This window comes from Neovison vison, chromosome 11 (genome assembly GCF_020171115.1).
Source record: "Neovison vison isolate M4711 chromosome 11, ASM_NN_V1, whole genome shotgun sequence".
Classification (NCBI taxonomy): domain Eukaryota; kingdom Metazoa; phylum Chordata; class Mammalia; order Carnivora; family Mustelidae; genus Neogale; species Neogale vison.
The window spans coordinates 142,143,201-142,160,081 of record NC_058101.1 but is presented as its reverse complement, the minus strand read 5'-3'; the positions used below and the strand labels follow the sequence as shown (position 1 = coordinate 142,160,081).

At 39.2% G+C, this 16,881-nt stretch overlaps 1 protein-coding gene across 4 annotated transcripts in view; it reads right to left on the bottom strand.

Annotated features, from left to right (window-relative positions):
- SH3D19 (SH3 domain containing 19) overlaps nucleotides 1-16,881 on the bottom strand; it is a 179,796-nt gene that overhangs the window by 69,950 nt on the left and 92,965 nt on the right. The window lies entirely within an intron of this gene.

The window sequence follows — 16,881 nt, the reverse complement described above, 5'->3', positions numbered from 1 at the left end:
GTGTCGGCATTTTCAGAACTGGCTTGGCATGATGGCCCAGTCTTAGATCACACTTCTAGTTGCACTCAAGATCATCCTGCTCACACCTATAACCAATGGCTGTCACCTGAAGAATGTCTGTATGATATGCAAGTTGTTTCTGGGCAAAGCAAGCCCCTTCCTGTTAGATTCCCAACAACTGAAATGAATGTGTATACGGACAGATGGACAGGCAGGTAAGCAGGTGGACAAACGGTCAGTTCAATAGCTGGATAAATTTTGTTCTTAACAACATTTCTTTTGAAAAAGAAGATACATTATTTAATAATTTGTAGAACCTGCAGGTCCCACCTATCTAGGGAGCAAAGACCTTCCTATTTTATTGATGGGAATGACAGAGGGAGGAAAGCCTTTCCAAACGTGGGAAGCTGCTGTCATGAAGTTACACACTTTGCTTCCAGATAGACACTCTGTTAAAACTGGGGCCACAACTCTCCTAGGAGACATATACAGCTGTTCTGGGCTGAGGTGAACCCAGTCAGATGATATTTGGGATTCTCTGTGGAATCTGGAGAAGAGAAGGTGGAGACAAAAGAGGAAAGAGAAATGTAGTTGTGGGTGGTAGGCTGAGCATCTAAGACATGCTTTCAAACTCTACTCCAGATATTACCTCATTCCCACAAGCCACAACCCTGACACCAAGGGTCTGAGAAAGACTGGGTCCAATTCCCCTGAAAGGACAGTCAACAACAGCAGCCACCGTTCCCCCACCATTGTCACCAGCGATGTAGAACAATCCTGGGAAGTGGGGTAGGGTAGCAGAGCTACCAGATGATTTCGGGAGCCTGAGAAGACAACAGTGTGTCAAGATAACTAACACACAAATAAAAATCAGGAAGGTTTTCTCCAGCTCACTTATTTATTTTTGCAAGTAGCTTCAAAACGGAATACATTTCTTGAGCTCCTCGGATTTCTAGGTGTTTCTAGTCCTTCTCTCAAATCAAGGAACATTAAGTTATCATCTGTTCTGTATCAAACTTTTGTGTCTGAAGACACAAAGATGAGCATAATTCTTCCGGTGCGGGGCGGCCAGACTTATACATATAAACTATAATACATATAAACTATAATGCTCCAGCTAGAATTATGCTGAAGTAATTAGGAAGGGATCTTCAGTTTGTCCATTTTAATCCTTGTGATCTCAAAATGTTTCAAATAGTAACTTTGGTCCTGATTTATTGTTAAGTTTAACATAAAGACTGTACTTGTATTTCCTTTTAACGCCAACATTTCAGAAGTGTTCGTTCTCAAACTAGGATTTTTTATAGGAACAACGACCTTTCCCTCATTGAAGTAATTCAGCCTCAATCACTTCATCTTATACTACCTGGTGAAGCAGAAGGAAAGCTGCTCGCTTTGCTAATATTGAATCGCTGCAACTTATTTTGCCACAGTAATTTTGTATGTTGTTTTTTGTGGGGGAAGATCTCTTTTAAAATTGTAAAATTTGGGGGCGCCTGGGTGGCTCAGTGGGTTAAGCCGCTGCCTTCGGCTCAGGTCATGATCTCAGGGTCCTGGGATCGAGTCCCGCATCGGGCTCTCTGCTCAGCAGGGAGCCTGCTTCCCTCTCTCTCTCTCTCTCTCTCTCTCTCTCTCTCTCTGCCTGCCTCTCCGTCTACTTGTGATCTCTCTCTGTCAAATAAATAAATAAAATCTTAAAAAAAAAATTGTAAAATTTGAAAGCTTTAGATTTGTGGAAATGTTGAGTTTTCTTATACCCCACACCTACTTTCCCCTGCTGTTTACATCTTATACTAGTATGTGACATCTGTCACAATTATGCATGTGTTTTTGAACACTCTGATCATGTAAACTCTACTTTTCCATGTTTTATTTGTAAGAGATTACAGAAGGTACTAGAAAAGATCTCCTACAGGAATTGGTGTTAACACTGAACTATAAACACTGAGTGACAGCATTGTTCACCAGAACAACAAAAACACTGTCAAAACCCAAACATTTCTTCTCAAGGTTAAGTTAGGTCCAAACTGAGATAAGGTCAAGCCTATTCATGGGGCGTGCCACTTTGACTAGCTCCATATTAAGACAAGATATTTGGGGTGGTATTTTATGAATAAGAGAATTTACTAGCAAACGGAAAAAAAATTCATGAGATATGAAGACTGCTACCCTTAACAGAGTTTAAAGTAAATTAGGATGAGGTGAAATTTTTGTAGATTTATTTTTTAGGGTTCTGTTTCCCTGGATTTAGTATAAACTACCTCAGTGCTTTGTAGAGTGTTTACCACATACAACTATTTGTTGAGTATTAGTGAATCCCACTTTCAAATATGTCGTCGTACAGAAACCCTCAATACATCTGTTTGATGTCAAATTTGCATTCCTCAATGTTTCATGGAGATGTTATTTTTTTTTTAAGTCATGATTCTTCCAACATCAGGCCTAACACAAATGTAAGTTGTGGTTTTCCCTCAGAATTAAGCAGAACAAAACTGTGGGAGATCTGAAGGATTTGTTGAGAATCAATAATCAGTGTTTAAGAGTAAGAAAGGGTAGTATTTTATTTAAATACTGAGATCAAGTCTCTTCTGTATGCATGTAAAAGGCCAGGGACAAGTAAGAGGTGACCTACCCTTGTACAGAAAGCACTTGTTTCATTAAGGCTACAAGTAAATTCACAAAGAATGAAGGACTTAGGCCAAGGGTCCCTTTGATGGTGGTCAGATACAGCGAGTGGACTGTGTGAAGAGTTTGGAGGAGTGAGATCTGGTCTCAGCCCTGTCACTACTCACTCGTGAGCACAGTCGTTATCTCTTGGTACAAATTTCCTCATCTCTAATATGATATTACTGGATTGGATAATCTCTTCTACCCACTATACTAAAATTTCTTAATATCAAACTTAAAAAAATACCAAGATCCCAATTTCAGTTCTACTTAATAAGAATCAATCACTTAATCTAACTTGGATGGAAGGGAGTTAGATGTGATAACTGATGCATTCTGGGAATAACGACCATGAAACCTGACTGAGTGTTGCTCTAATGCTTCACGTCTTTCAACTCTCTTGATCCACACACCCACCCCTAGAAGTAGGTCCTATTTATATCCCAGATTTACAAATTGGAAAAAAGGTGTTTATAATTTAAATGACCAAGATCTCACAGCTTGTGACCAAGACTTGATTTAAACTTGGAGAGTCTGGCTCTAGAGCTGGAGTGCTTAGCTACCATGCCTCACTACCTCACAAAGAGGTCACCTACAACCAAATGCTGATGGGGAAAACACACATACACAAAACACTTATGCAAGTGAGAACCGTGGATTAGTTACCAAGAAACCTTGAGGACTTGCTCTATTTCACCACATAGCCCAAGGCTGGAAGATTTAAATCAGAAGTGGTAGTGGAGGAAGGGAGAAGGTGTCTTGAAAATTATTAGAAAATGATTTAAGACTTCCATCACTTTTGGGATTTATTTATGATATATAGTATGTCAAAAAGTATATGCAAACAAATGTCTGGAAATTCATGGATCTAGATGTATTTTGTGTTGTTTGAGGAGGTCCCATATTAGGGAGTTTTTTCCTTTGGCTGGTGGAAGAAGACAAGAACGATAGAGACCTCTATTACTCACTGAGGCACAGATCTGGTTTGTCAGTTTTCATAAGACAAGCAATATATTTCCCTTTTCATGCACCATACTACATGGGATTTGGTGTGTACATAAATACCTTACAAAGTACTACTCTGCTTTTTTTTTTTAAATATATTCACGGTGCCCTAACCTATGTGGAAATAAATCCTAAAATCAAGGCTATTGTCTGGGAAAGTCCTAAAGCCAATGTGTGCTAACTATGTAATTTTCATTTCTAAGTTTCAACACTGTTCTTGTTATATCTTCTAATGGTATTAGATTATCTCGTGAGCTTAAAAGCAACTGAACTGCCTTTAAACTGAAATTAAATAAAAGAGGTTTAAACTATGAGGACGTAAGGCATCTTAGGAATCCCCACAAGCAGTGTCCACACCCTCGCTGCTTTACTCCTCGCATGTGCTACAGTGGGACTCTCCTTGCTTGCTCACCAGCATACACGCCAGTATTCATCAGGACGTACATCCCGCCGAGCCCAAAACTAAGTAATTTTCAAAGTCCAGAAATCCTGGCTCTCAGCTCTGTCTTTGGTCTAAAATTTCAAGAGAAACAAGTTGATGATCACAGCATATAGGTCAGAAGTCCATCAGCTACGGCCAAAGGGGGCAGGGCCACGTGGAAACGCGCTCACAGGGAGACAGTTCTCACAGGCGCCAGCGCAGGCTGGCTGCACAGCAAACACGCCCCCTCACCACCGCGCCTCGTGGTGTCAAGGGCAGATGCTGTCCGGGTCAGGGGGTTTCCACAGAGGCTAGGTTTTGTTCCTGGGTAGACTCCTGCGTGACCAGACACCAGGGCTCTGGCATGAAGAACTCTCTAGGGTCACAAATAATGTAACTGCACAGTTACTTAGGACAAAACAGATAAACTTACCAAACAGATCTGTCAGAAAGAACTGCTGGATGAAAGACCCTTGAAGAGTGCTGATCTTGAAAAGCAGAAAGAACAATGAAACACCTATCCAGGTGAATTTCATCTGCTTAACCGAGATCCAAAGCAACTGTGATGGCCAATGTTATGCGTCAGCTAGGCTAGGCTACAGTCCCTGGTTATTCAAACGTTAATTTACGTGCTGCGGTGTAGGTCCTGTGTGGATGTGGTTAAAGTTCATAATCCGTTGACTTTAAGTATGAGCAATTATCCTAGAGAATCTGAGTGGGCCTGATTCAGCTGAGAGGCCTTAAGAGCAAAACGGAGCCTTCTCTGAAGAAAACCTGCTTGTGGAGAGCAGCTTCAGTGTCCAGCCTGTGCTTAGAGGCTATCTACTCTGTGGGTGTCTGACTTGCCTGGCCAGCCTTCATAATCACACAAGCCAATTATCTGTAATTAACCTCTTGATACATACACATCTCCTATGGGTTCTGTCTTTTTGACTAAACCTTAACTGTTACAGCAACTAAATAATCATTGTAATAACCCTAGGGAACAGGTATTATTAGACCCGTTAGACCCATGAATAGATGAGGAAACCAGTACAGAAAAATAAGAACCTGCCCAAGGGAACCCAGCTCCTGGGTGGGAAAGCTGGATTCTAACTCAGGCAGAACCTATGTCTGAACCCAAACACCTTACCTTCTATTCCACAGCCTTTCTGAATGATTCTACGAGTATGAACAGAGCCTAAATAACTAAAAAGGTGTATTTAGAAGTTCATTTTGGAGTACCCTAAAAGGTTCCCCAAACTTGAACAAAGATATTCCCGATTTCAAATACAGGCTCAAGGATATGAATATTGATGTCCACACCTCAAATCCAGGTACTCTCAGCCCCGAATGCCCTTGGACGGGCCTTTGAGAGGCTCTGGGTAAGGGGATCTCCAGAGGCTGTGGATTAGTACAAGACTCCTTTGGAAAGTATTATTTGGGGCCTAAAATAAAGCTTACAGAAATGGGTATGCTTAACAAACCTAAGTATCCTAACAGAAAAATGAGTTCAATTGAAAGAAGCAAAATTCTTAGTGTTTATTTTCTTCTGACTCATTCACAACAATGCAGGGCCAGAGATGATCTTTAGCCCTGGTGAGAACGAAACCCTTTTCTGAGCAATTCGGTAGTACTAAGAAAAACCTTAAAATGTTTTTTTTCCACTAATTTTAATCTATTAATTCCACTGCTAGGAATTTATCACAAGGGGTTAATCTGTGATGGTCCGTAAAAATGCAGGTTTAAGAATCTTAATCACACTGGGGTTCCTGGGTGGCTCAGTTGGTTAAGCCTCTGCCTTTGGTTAAGGTCATGATCTCAGGGTCCTGGGATTGAGCCCCGCATGGGACTCTCCGCTCAGCAGGAAGCCTGCTTCCCCCCGCACCCCCCCGCCTCTCTACTTGTGATCCCTGTCAAATAAATAAACTCTTTAAAAGAAAAAAAAAAAGAATCTTAATCATAGTACTGTTGATAATAGTAAGAAATTAGAAAAAACCAAAATGTCTAACAATAGGAAACACATACCTGATAGAATACCATTAAAAATCATATCCTAGGAAAATTTTGTAAACTATTTTTTTGTGATAAACAGGACGTAACAGTATTATTACATACATATATATGTATGTATTTTAAAATTACATATTATATAAAATCACATGCGCACAGAAAAAAAAGACAACCACCAATTTACCAAGTTAGCATTCAGTGGTTGGACTACGAGTAATTTTAATTCTTTTCTTTTTAAAAGTAAACTTTCGGGGGGGTGCTGGATGGCTCAGTTGTTAAGCATGTGCCTTCAGCTCAGGTCATGATCCCAGGATCTTGGGATCAAGCCCCAAATCAGGCTCCCTGCTCAGTAGAAAGCCTGTTTCTCTCTCTCCCACTCCCCCTGCTTGTGTTCCCTCTCTCACTCTCTCTGTCAAATAAATAAATGAAATCTTTAAAAAATAAAATAAAATAAACTTTCTAAAATTGTAGTACAAGTTTTTTTTTTTAAGATTTTTAAAATTTATTTGACAGAGATCACAAGCAGGCAGAGAGTCAGGCAGAGAGAGAGAGCGGGGGAAGCAGGCTCCCTGCTGAGCAGACAGCCTGATGTGGAGCTTGATCCCAGGACCCTGAGATCATGACCTGAGCTGAAGACAGAGACTTAACCCACTGAGCTACCCAGGCATCCCTGTAGTACAAGTTTTAATCATAATTTCTAAGTTTAGTGAAATGGGAACATTTCATGATATAATGTTAAATAAAAATAATTTTTTTCCAATTTATTTATTTTCAGAAAAACAGTATTCATTATTTTTTCACCACACCCAGTGCTCCATGCAAGCTGTGCCCTCTATAATACCCACCACCTGGTAACCCAACCTCCCACCCCCCTAAATAAAAATAATTTTATGGAGCAGTGTATTCATGAGCCTCTATGTTAAAATTAGTGTCTATTTGAAAAGATACAAGCCAGAAAAAAAATGAAAATGTAAGTGATTAACTATGAGGAGGGATTATAGATTTTTTTCTTTTATATACTTATTTTTTCCCCAGATTTTCTATCATGAACATAATCTGCTTTATAATCAGAACAAATGAATGCAATTTCATTGGGGGAAAAAAATGGTGTTAAATATTGCAATTCACCACATGGAAAAATTTTGAACAGTATAGTCCTGCTAATAAGAATTTTTTCTATTTGGGGACGCCTGGGTGGCGCAGTTGGTTGGACGACTGCCTCCGGCTCAGGGCGTGATCCTGGAGTCCCGGGATCGAGTCCCACATCAGGCTCCCAGCTCCATGGGGAGTCTGCTTCGCTCTCTGACCTTCTCCTCGCTCATTCTCTCTCTCACTGTCTCTCTCTCTCAAATAAATAAAAAATAAAATCTTAAAAAAAAAAAAAAAGAATTTTTTCTATTTGGAACTTCTCTTTAGAATCTGTAACCAGAGAGAAACTACTGGGGAACAAGGAGGGCTAAACTTTAAGTCCTGCTTGTCATCCCTGGATAAGGCAGTGGGCCAGGGACAGACTACCTACAGGAAACCAGTTTACAATGGAAGACATGTTTGTATTTTAGACATAATCTAATCCTTCAGACAATCAGATAACCAACATTTTCCCTTTATTCTTGTAATTTATTAACTTCCAGAGGGTACTGATTCTCAACCTTCCTTTTCGAAAGGAGAGACAGACACGTGAGTTGTTCTTGGGCACACCTGTCTCCCTTCTACTACACTTACTTCAAAGTGTTGCACAAGGGTGGACAAGTCCACTGTGCATCTTTGCAGAGGTCCTCTACAGCTCAAACGAGAACCAAAGTGACAAAAACTTCATTTCTACCTGATTTATTATCTAGAGGAGGACGTGATCAAAAGGGAAGCCCCCAACCTTGAAATTATATTTTTTGGACAAGGCCTGATTTCTGGTTTGAGAAGGGTTTGGTGTGTAAGAACAGAATGAATTTGGATCAATAGCCATTAGCTATTAATGAGATAGGAGGTGACTGGGATACTGAGTGACTGTGTAGCAATACTGTGTGCACAAAGATTCTACCAGGAATTAGGTAGTACGTGTCTGTGGTTTATAGTCCTAATCAATGCTCTTGAAGAATGTGATATACACTGTGCCACTAAGGGAAGAGATTTCAATTAAAAACTGAAGTCCAGCTGTATGAGGATATTTATTAGCTGGGGTAGAACCATAACCTAGGAACATACTGAATCCACAAAGACGTATACAAAGTTCATTCTACTAAAGGCCATTTATCATAGATGCTGTAGAACTATGTAAATAACTGCTTCTAAATTACACTGCAGAAAAATAAAGGATGCATATAAAATGTAACTAACCCAAGGGGAAGAGAGAAATGAATTAGAATGAAAAAGTGGAAGGTCCAGGCATTTCATTCCCTTCTTGGAGTGCTGAGAAATGGGTAGCCATGCATGCCCATCCTGAGAAAAAGTAATGAATACAGGACCAGCAGCTGTTCCCAAGTTAACTGCCTGCTGACAGTTTAATTCAAAACAACCTCAGAGAAGCCCCCACACTAAGTACTATGGCAGTGGTAGGCCAGCTGATAAAACTTTTCAATTACCCAACTGATAAACCATATAAATACTTCATTTTCATGCTCATCACTCTGGGGGCAAATGCTAACGTCACGTTGCTTAAAACCACAACAACATAATAAATGTACATTCTCTGTAGAATGATTCTCCATAGAACCACATTTCTCATTGCAAAAAGATCCACCGCCCCCCAAAAAAACCTGCATACACTTTAATTTTTCACCTCGTTTATAGCATTTACAGATGCTACAACAGAATTAATGCTTCTCTTAGAGCTTAGAAAACATAATGCCACAAAGTAATTACACACAAGCTATAGTTTATAGAGGTACAGGAATCAAAACATATGGGCAGGGAAATGCTACAGAATTATAGTAGTTAAACTAAGCCCAGCAGAGCATGACATTGTAACAAACATTTTAGAAAGGAGAAGATCAAAAACAAGTTAAATCTTCTGCTTCTAGCTAATCTATTTAAGCCATAATGTGATGATGGTAAAGGGTCAAATAAAATCCTCAACATCTTTGTCAACAGGGTACCAATGCAGAGAACCAAGACCCTTCCAAATTCTTAGCAATAAAGGGGTTGCTGATTTTTAACAGCATCAATTATGAATGCTGAGTGTACTGACCTACTGCATGTTTAGTTTGAGTCCCTCCCTGTGTGGGGTGACATTTCAGGCCAAATTATGTGGAAGTGAGACCCTTGCTGAATATGGAGTGACACCAAACCATCATGAAGCATCTGAGATTCAGGATGAAAACAGAAATGTAGGGTATGTAAATTTTCAAGACTTAAGATAATTATGAATGAGAGTAAGAGTTCAAGAGAAACTTGAAGAAAGAAAATCTACCTTAGGGCACCTGGGCGGCTCTGCCTTCAGCTCAGATCATGATCCCAGGGTCCTTGGACCAAATCCCACATCGGGCTCCCTGCTCAGTGGGGAGTCTGCTTGTCCCTCTGCCCTTCCCCATGGTTCATGCTCTTGAGCTCTCTCTCTTTCTCTCTCAAATAAATAAATAAAAACTTGAAAAAAATTTATCTTAAAATAAACAACAGAGATGTGTATACATCTTACACATGTATGCACAAGATGTGAACATAAAGATGTTTATTTCAGGGCACCTGGGTGGCTTAGTCAATTAAGCGGCTACCTTTGGCTCAGGTCATGAACGCAGGGTCTTGGGACTGAACCCCTCAACAGGCTCCTTGCTCAGCGGGGAGACTGCTTCTCCCTGACCCCACCTTGTGCTCTCTCTCAAATAAATAAAATATTTGTCTTTTTTCTTTTTTTTTCTTAAGATTTTATTTATTTATTTGTCAGAGAGAGAGAGAGAGAGAGAGCACAGGCAGGCACAGTGGCAGCAGAGGCAGAGGGAGAAGCAGGCTCCCCGCCGAGCAAGGAGCCCGGTGCGGGACTTGATCCCAGGACTCTGGGATCATGACCTGAGCCGAAGGCAGCCGCCTAACCAACTGAGCCACCCAGGCATCCCTCAAATAAATAAAATCTTAAAAAAAAAAAAAAAAGTGTTTATGACAAAGCACTTCTGCTATGCTATTGATAAGCAACCCAAATGCTATCAATAAAGGATGGATTAAATAAATAATAATATATTACCTTAGAAAATTCTATGTAGCTGTTTAAAAAATAATGAAGTAGAAAGTGACATGGTAAAACTTCCTGAAATACAGTAAGTGAAAAGGGCAAGTTTGCATAAATATATATATATATGAATATATATACACACATTTACTATACATACACATCCCTGTTTATTCTAAATATAATTTGAATATATACTATCATATACACATAGAAAGCAGACTACGATAAACACTGAACCACTAGATTCTCTTTTCAAAAAGTATGTTTGTTTATTTATTTATTATTTATTTATTTATTTATTTGAGACACATGCATGCATAGTGGGGAGAAGCCTGGAGTCCTACATGGGCTCCAACCCAGAACCCTGAGATCACGACCTGTGCCTAAATCAAGTGTCAGATGCCTGACCAACTGTACCACCTAGGTGACCCTGAACCACTAGACTCTTAATAATAGTTGCCTATGGAATAAAGGCAGCTACCAGGTTTCTGTACTACTAAGACATGTTTTCACATGTATTACTTATATAACTCTTAAGTGACAAAATGAGATAAAAATCCACAAAGCAATAAACTAGGCTTCAAGTAAATGAGCTACAGGAGGGCGCCTGGGTGGCTCAGTCAGTTGGTTAAGCACCTGCCTTCGGCTAGGGTCATGATCCCAGGGTCCTAGGATCCAGCCCCACATCGAGCTCCCTGCTCAGCGGGGAGCCTGTTTCTCCCTCTCTCTCTCTGTCCCTCCCCACTGCTTGTTTAACTTTTCACAGTTAAATTTACCAATCTTCTTTGTGGTACTTGTTGAGTCTTGTTCAAGAACTCATTCCCTACCCCAAGGTCATAAAGATATTCTCATATATTTCTTCAAAATGTTTCACTTTCATTTTTGGACTTCTATGTATTTAGATTCTACCTCATATGATAAAACAAATTCCATCTGAGACTTTTTTTTAAAATATGGATTGTCAGGCGCCTGGGTGGCTCAGTGGGTTAAAGCCCTTGCCTTTGGCTCAGGTCATGATCTCAGCGTTCTGGGATCGAGTCCCACATCGGGCTCTCTGCTCAGAAGAGAGCCTGCTTCCCCCTCTCTTCTGCCTGCCTCTCTGCCTACTTGTGATTTCTCTCTCTGTCTGTCAAATAAATAAATAAAATCTTAAAAAATAAAATAAAATTAAAATATGGATTGTCAATTGTTGCTGGACCATCTCCTTACATGTCCATTTCCCCCCGTCATCTGAATGCTGCCTGTAGAACTGTGTGTATCCACCTATGTCTGTGTGGACTCTATTCTGTCTGTTCCCTCGACCTGTACTTCTGTTTACTGACAAAACACTGTCTTAATTACTTGCAGGAGTGAACCTCTCTCTCTGGAACTTCAAAACTGCCTTGGTTATTCTTGCTCTTCCTCATAAATTTCAGAGTCATTTTGTTGAGTTAAAAAATGATTTTGTGATTTTTCTGAAATTTAATGGAATTTTAAGAAAAGTTATCAAAGGGGGTTATAACAGGTGGTTTTCAGAAGGCTTCAGGGAAGACAAAGATTCAAGTGATAATTTTTCAAGAAGTAGATTTAGGGTTCTTGTTTCAACACTTTTTTTTTTTTCTTTTGGCTGCTGTAAATTATTTCCTCGTAGTAGGTAAAACATTTAAGACAAAGTAGCTGGGTTTTCAGCCCCATGAGTCATTGGGATCTATTATTCAGAGCTGGTAGGGTAGCAAAAAGAGCTCCTAATTTTCCATTCCTGGCAGTATTGCCATAGGGCTTAACTTTCTTTATTATCTTTAGCTCTACTTCCCTCTCAATTAGTTTTCCCAAACTGTCATTTCATAGCACATTTTTCTAGATGTTATTAATAGCTGTGTCTGGGAAAAGAAGTTACAACTGCAAACAAATTTTTAAAATCCTGTATTGTAAATCTCTCACTTGGAGTTTTAGAATGCACTTTAGTGTATCAAAGACTCTTAGTGGAATCCCAGCAAAGAAATTTGTCTAATTTTGTTTTAACTCACCATTTCATGGGCTTTTTTGTGATGGGTATTTATTTCTTGTATACTGATTAATATCCTACATAAGAATGTTCCATGGGACATCAATTTGGTAAACGGTATATTTAAACTAACAAGGCAAAGACAAGAATTCAGATACTTCTGACTTCAAGAGAACTCAATCAGGGCACCTGGGTGCTTCAGTGGGTTAAAGCCTCTGCCTTCGGCTCAGGTCAAGATCTCAAGGTCCTGGGATCAAGCCCTGCATCGGGCTCTCTGCTCAGTGGGGAGCCTGCTTCCTCCTCTCCCTCTCTGTCTCTCTCTGCCTACCTCTCTGTCTACTTGTGATCTGTCAAATAAATAAATAAAAATCTTTTTTAAAAAATTCTAAGACAAAAAAACTCAATCAACAACAGGCAAATTTTTTGAATGCCAACATAAAAACAAATGAATCAAAAAACACCCACCAAACCTTTACAGACGCTTGAGCAGTATTTTTTTAGCTTGAGATCTTAGTGTTGACCTATACCTGATTAAATTCTCCCTTTAACTTGACAAGAGTTATTATGCTTTCCTTCTATCAGCAATGAAATGAAAGGCAGACATCCCAGGTTTATTCACTTGTCACTGGGAAAGCTATATGAGTGTCCAGCCTTATAAAAATACAAACAAAAGAAACACATCTCTCTCATCCTTGCTGGGCGGTAAGCCCACTATTCTTACTGCCGAATGAGTAGACTGCACAGAACCAACAAAAATACCAAAATTAAGGGGTTTCTGTTTATATTCTCTTCTTTCTGCTCCGCTGATGCAGCAGGTATGAATCTGCAGACACAACACGGGCCTGCTGAGGTAGCCCTGCTCGGATGAGACTAGCAGGGGCCAACAGGTCACGGCCAATCTCAGCAGACCCCCTGCACAGCACACAATGGTCCTTCCTGCAAAAACATTTCTTCTTTCTTATTAGGGCATTACTCCTTGCTGTACTGTAACAAACACAGTCAATAACAGTTACTGGTGAGCTTTTGACAGTCAGATTCCTCCCAATTTGCAAAGGAAGGACATTGGCATTTCCCTTCTCTCTTTGAACAATAATTGGCATTTATCCGACAAACATTTATTTATTAAGTGCTTATCATGGACCAGGCACTATACTAAGTGCTAAGGTTACCAAGACTAGGAGCACGGTCCTTGAGAATCTGAAAATATAAATTAGAGGTCAAAGATAAAATACTTTCCAAATTAACCTGAAGATTACCATTAGCATTGCCTAAGTCCAGCGATGAGGACCGGGAGGTTGACTTTCAAGTAAATGGGCTGAGATTGGGAGTATGAATCCCAGACAATGGGCGCTCTATGCTCCAAGCCTCTGGAGACTTTTTCTTATTTTCTGTGGTACCCTGAGCCCAGATTAGGGCCTCTCAACAAATACCTACGAGCTACTAAATGAATGAAGTGCTAGAACCGTCTAGAATAATAATTTAGCCATGTATGAATCTTTTTATTCCCCACACTAGCTTATCTAGCTTTTGCTTGGCAATGCTCCCTTATAGAATAACCTGTTCCATCTTTGACCAGATAGGGTAGGCATTCCTTCCTCACACTGTGCAGAAATACAACGCTTTTCAACTTCCACCCACGGATGCACATTCTGCCCTCTGGGACTCGATGGAACACGGAATGGTTGCTTCCACTGCTACTTTTTATTTTGCAAATTTCAAGTCCATAGAAAAGTTGAAGGAACAGCACAATTAACGCCCATATGCTTGTCATCTATTCACCAATTATTACTATGTTCCTGTTTCTGCAGTTCTACCTCTTACTTTTTTATTTACTCATAAACCATCTGAGAGTTATTCTGCAAACATAAGACTACATTACCTCTATTACTTTTGTGTATATCTCTTAAGAATAAGGACATTCTCTCATATAACAGCATTTTTTAAATATCCCAAGGAAAAGTTTTATTAATAAAATATTATCTAAAATAAAATTCATATTTAAAATTTCTTAATTATCCCCAAAGTACCTTTTTTTAAAAGAAATCTGGATTTTAAAATTCCAGGTTAAAGAAAAATTCAGTCTCTTTTAATCTAGAACTTTTTTAAGGCTTTTTGTACCTTTATTGCATTACCTATTTCTGCCAGGGCTAGTACTACAACAGTGGTATCTATATGTATATCTATATCTATCTATCGATATATCTAATATCTATATCGATATTAGATATATCTATAGATAATCTATAGATATAGATATTAGATATATCGATAGATAGATATAGATATCTATAGATTATCTATAGATATAGATATTAGATATATCTATATCTATAGATATAGATATTAGATATATCTATACTGTCAGGATGCCTCACTAGTGATGATATATAAGTTGACTGCCTGATTAAGAATGAGATCACCAGGGGTGCCTGGGTGGTTCAGTGGGTTAAGCCTCTGCCTTCAGCTCAGGTCATGATATCAGGGCCCTGGGATTGAGCCCCGCATCGGGCTCTCTGCTTAGCACAGAGGCTGCTTCCTCCTCTCTCTCTCTGCCTACTTGTGATTTCTGTCTGCCAAATAAATAAATAAAATCCTAAAAAAAAAAAATGAGATCACCAGAACTATTCACTGAAAAGTTACATTTCCCCCTTTGTAGTTAAAAATAATTTTAAGGCAGTGTGTGTGAATATTCATCCCTCCAACAATTTATTGCCCAACTTTTAACAGCCACTTGATGATCCTTGCCTGAATCAACTAATATACTAAGAATTATAAAATGATGATTTTCTGATTCTACAAGTTCTTCTGCATGGATTTTTAAAAACCCAATGTGTTAGAATCCATTACCACTTAAAGGTGGGTTTTTTGTTTTTTTTTGTTTTTTTTTTTTTTTTGATACTCAAAGTGTCCCAGATTTGACCAGCAGGAAGTTCTTAAAATTGCCTTCTAGGCCTTTTTGGTATGACCCATTAGTTGAGCTTTTCCCATCTTTCCGTCACACCATGAGTCTGGACTCCCCTGTACTTTCCACTCCACAGACCCGAAATTAGCCATTCCTTGAAGGATCCCTGGTTTCTGGTGGTGGAGACTAGCCTTTAGGAGAAACAAGTATGCTAGAGTCTTCTACATAACAGCCCTTCAGGTGCTCAAAGCCAGTTACTTCTGTCCCACAAACTTCCACACCTAGGCTAAAAATTCACCAAACTCTTTACACAAGAGTTTCCTGGGACTTAACTTTGAGTTCCATCCTCGTCTTCTCTTTTATATTCCCAGTCTCAACTCAGTTGCTGTGTTCTATTCTAGTGGTTCCTAACATGGCCACACAACAGACTCACTGAGGGACTTCTTTACTGTACAGATTCCCAGGACCCATTCGCCTATACTTACTGAGTAAGATTCTCTGGAGTGGAGTCTGGAACTCTATTCTTTAAGTTCCTCAAGTGATATCAACATAACCAGTCCACTACATACTTCAATTTTTCAAGGCCTTGTGGATCCAGAATTAGATAGAATATCAAAAAGTATGGTCTAGAGCTACTACTTTTCTTTTATTGGACATTCTATTTCTTTTAGTATAAATAAACTGAAGCTCACATTTTTGGGGGAGGTGGAGGCAATGACCTAATATTTTTGGCTCACAACAAATTTCCAAAGAACTAAATCCTCAAGACTTTTTCAGACATACTGTTAAGTTATAACTCCCTTATGTCCTTATGTTCCGTTGGTCTTTCAGAGCCAAGTGCAAGGATTTATATTTGTTCTAATTAAAACTTCTATTGCTTGATTTACCAAACCTTCAGTGTCTTACGGATCCTGATTTTATCATACAAAGTGGTTTTTTTTTTTTTTACTATTCCAATTTTATGACATTCACAGTTAAAGTCTTCTCTCTTACACTGCCTTTTTTCTGTTATTATTTTTAAGTATAAAAAAAATCAGTCTCACAGACTTTTCTATGATTGTGGTGGTGGTTACATATCTATATGTATTCATCAATACTCATAGAAGCATACACCAAGAAGAGTGAGTTTTAAAGTATATGAATTATACCTGGAAAAAAAATCAGCCTTACATTCCAAATATTCCACTGTATTTTTCTCCCAGATTAGGCCTCACTGATATATGTTGATTAATAATTTCTGCATAATGGAGGAACCCAACTAATGAAGTTTTCATAGACTTTGTATTTTTATTCATTTGAGGTCAATGTATTCTGGGTTTGATACCTTGAAAAAGCATCAGGGTTTGTTTTTTGTGGGTTTTTTTTTTTTGTCTTTTGTTTTTAAAATTTAATTTATCATTTGACAGGGAGAGAGAGAGAGAGAGAGAACACAAGCAGGGGGAGAGGAAAAGGGAGAAGCAGGCTCCCTGCTGAGCGGGGAACTGGATGTGGGGCTTGACCTTAGGATCCTGGGATCATGACTGGAGTCGAAGGCAGACCCTTAATGACTGAGCCACCCAGGAGCCCCGTAAAAGCATCAGGGTTTGGTTTACTAACCCAGTCAACCCAGTGAATGCATTATTACCATTTAATCAGTTCCCACAACACAAAATGCAATGTAAAAGTGATGAACTGCGAAATAATGTGAAAATAGTATTAAAGGAATTATAATCCTTCATAGAACTAGGCTTAAAAAAAATCAAATACAGGCCTAT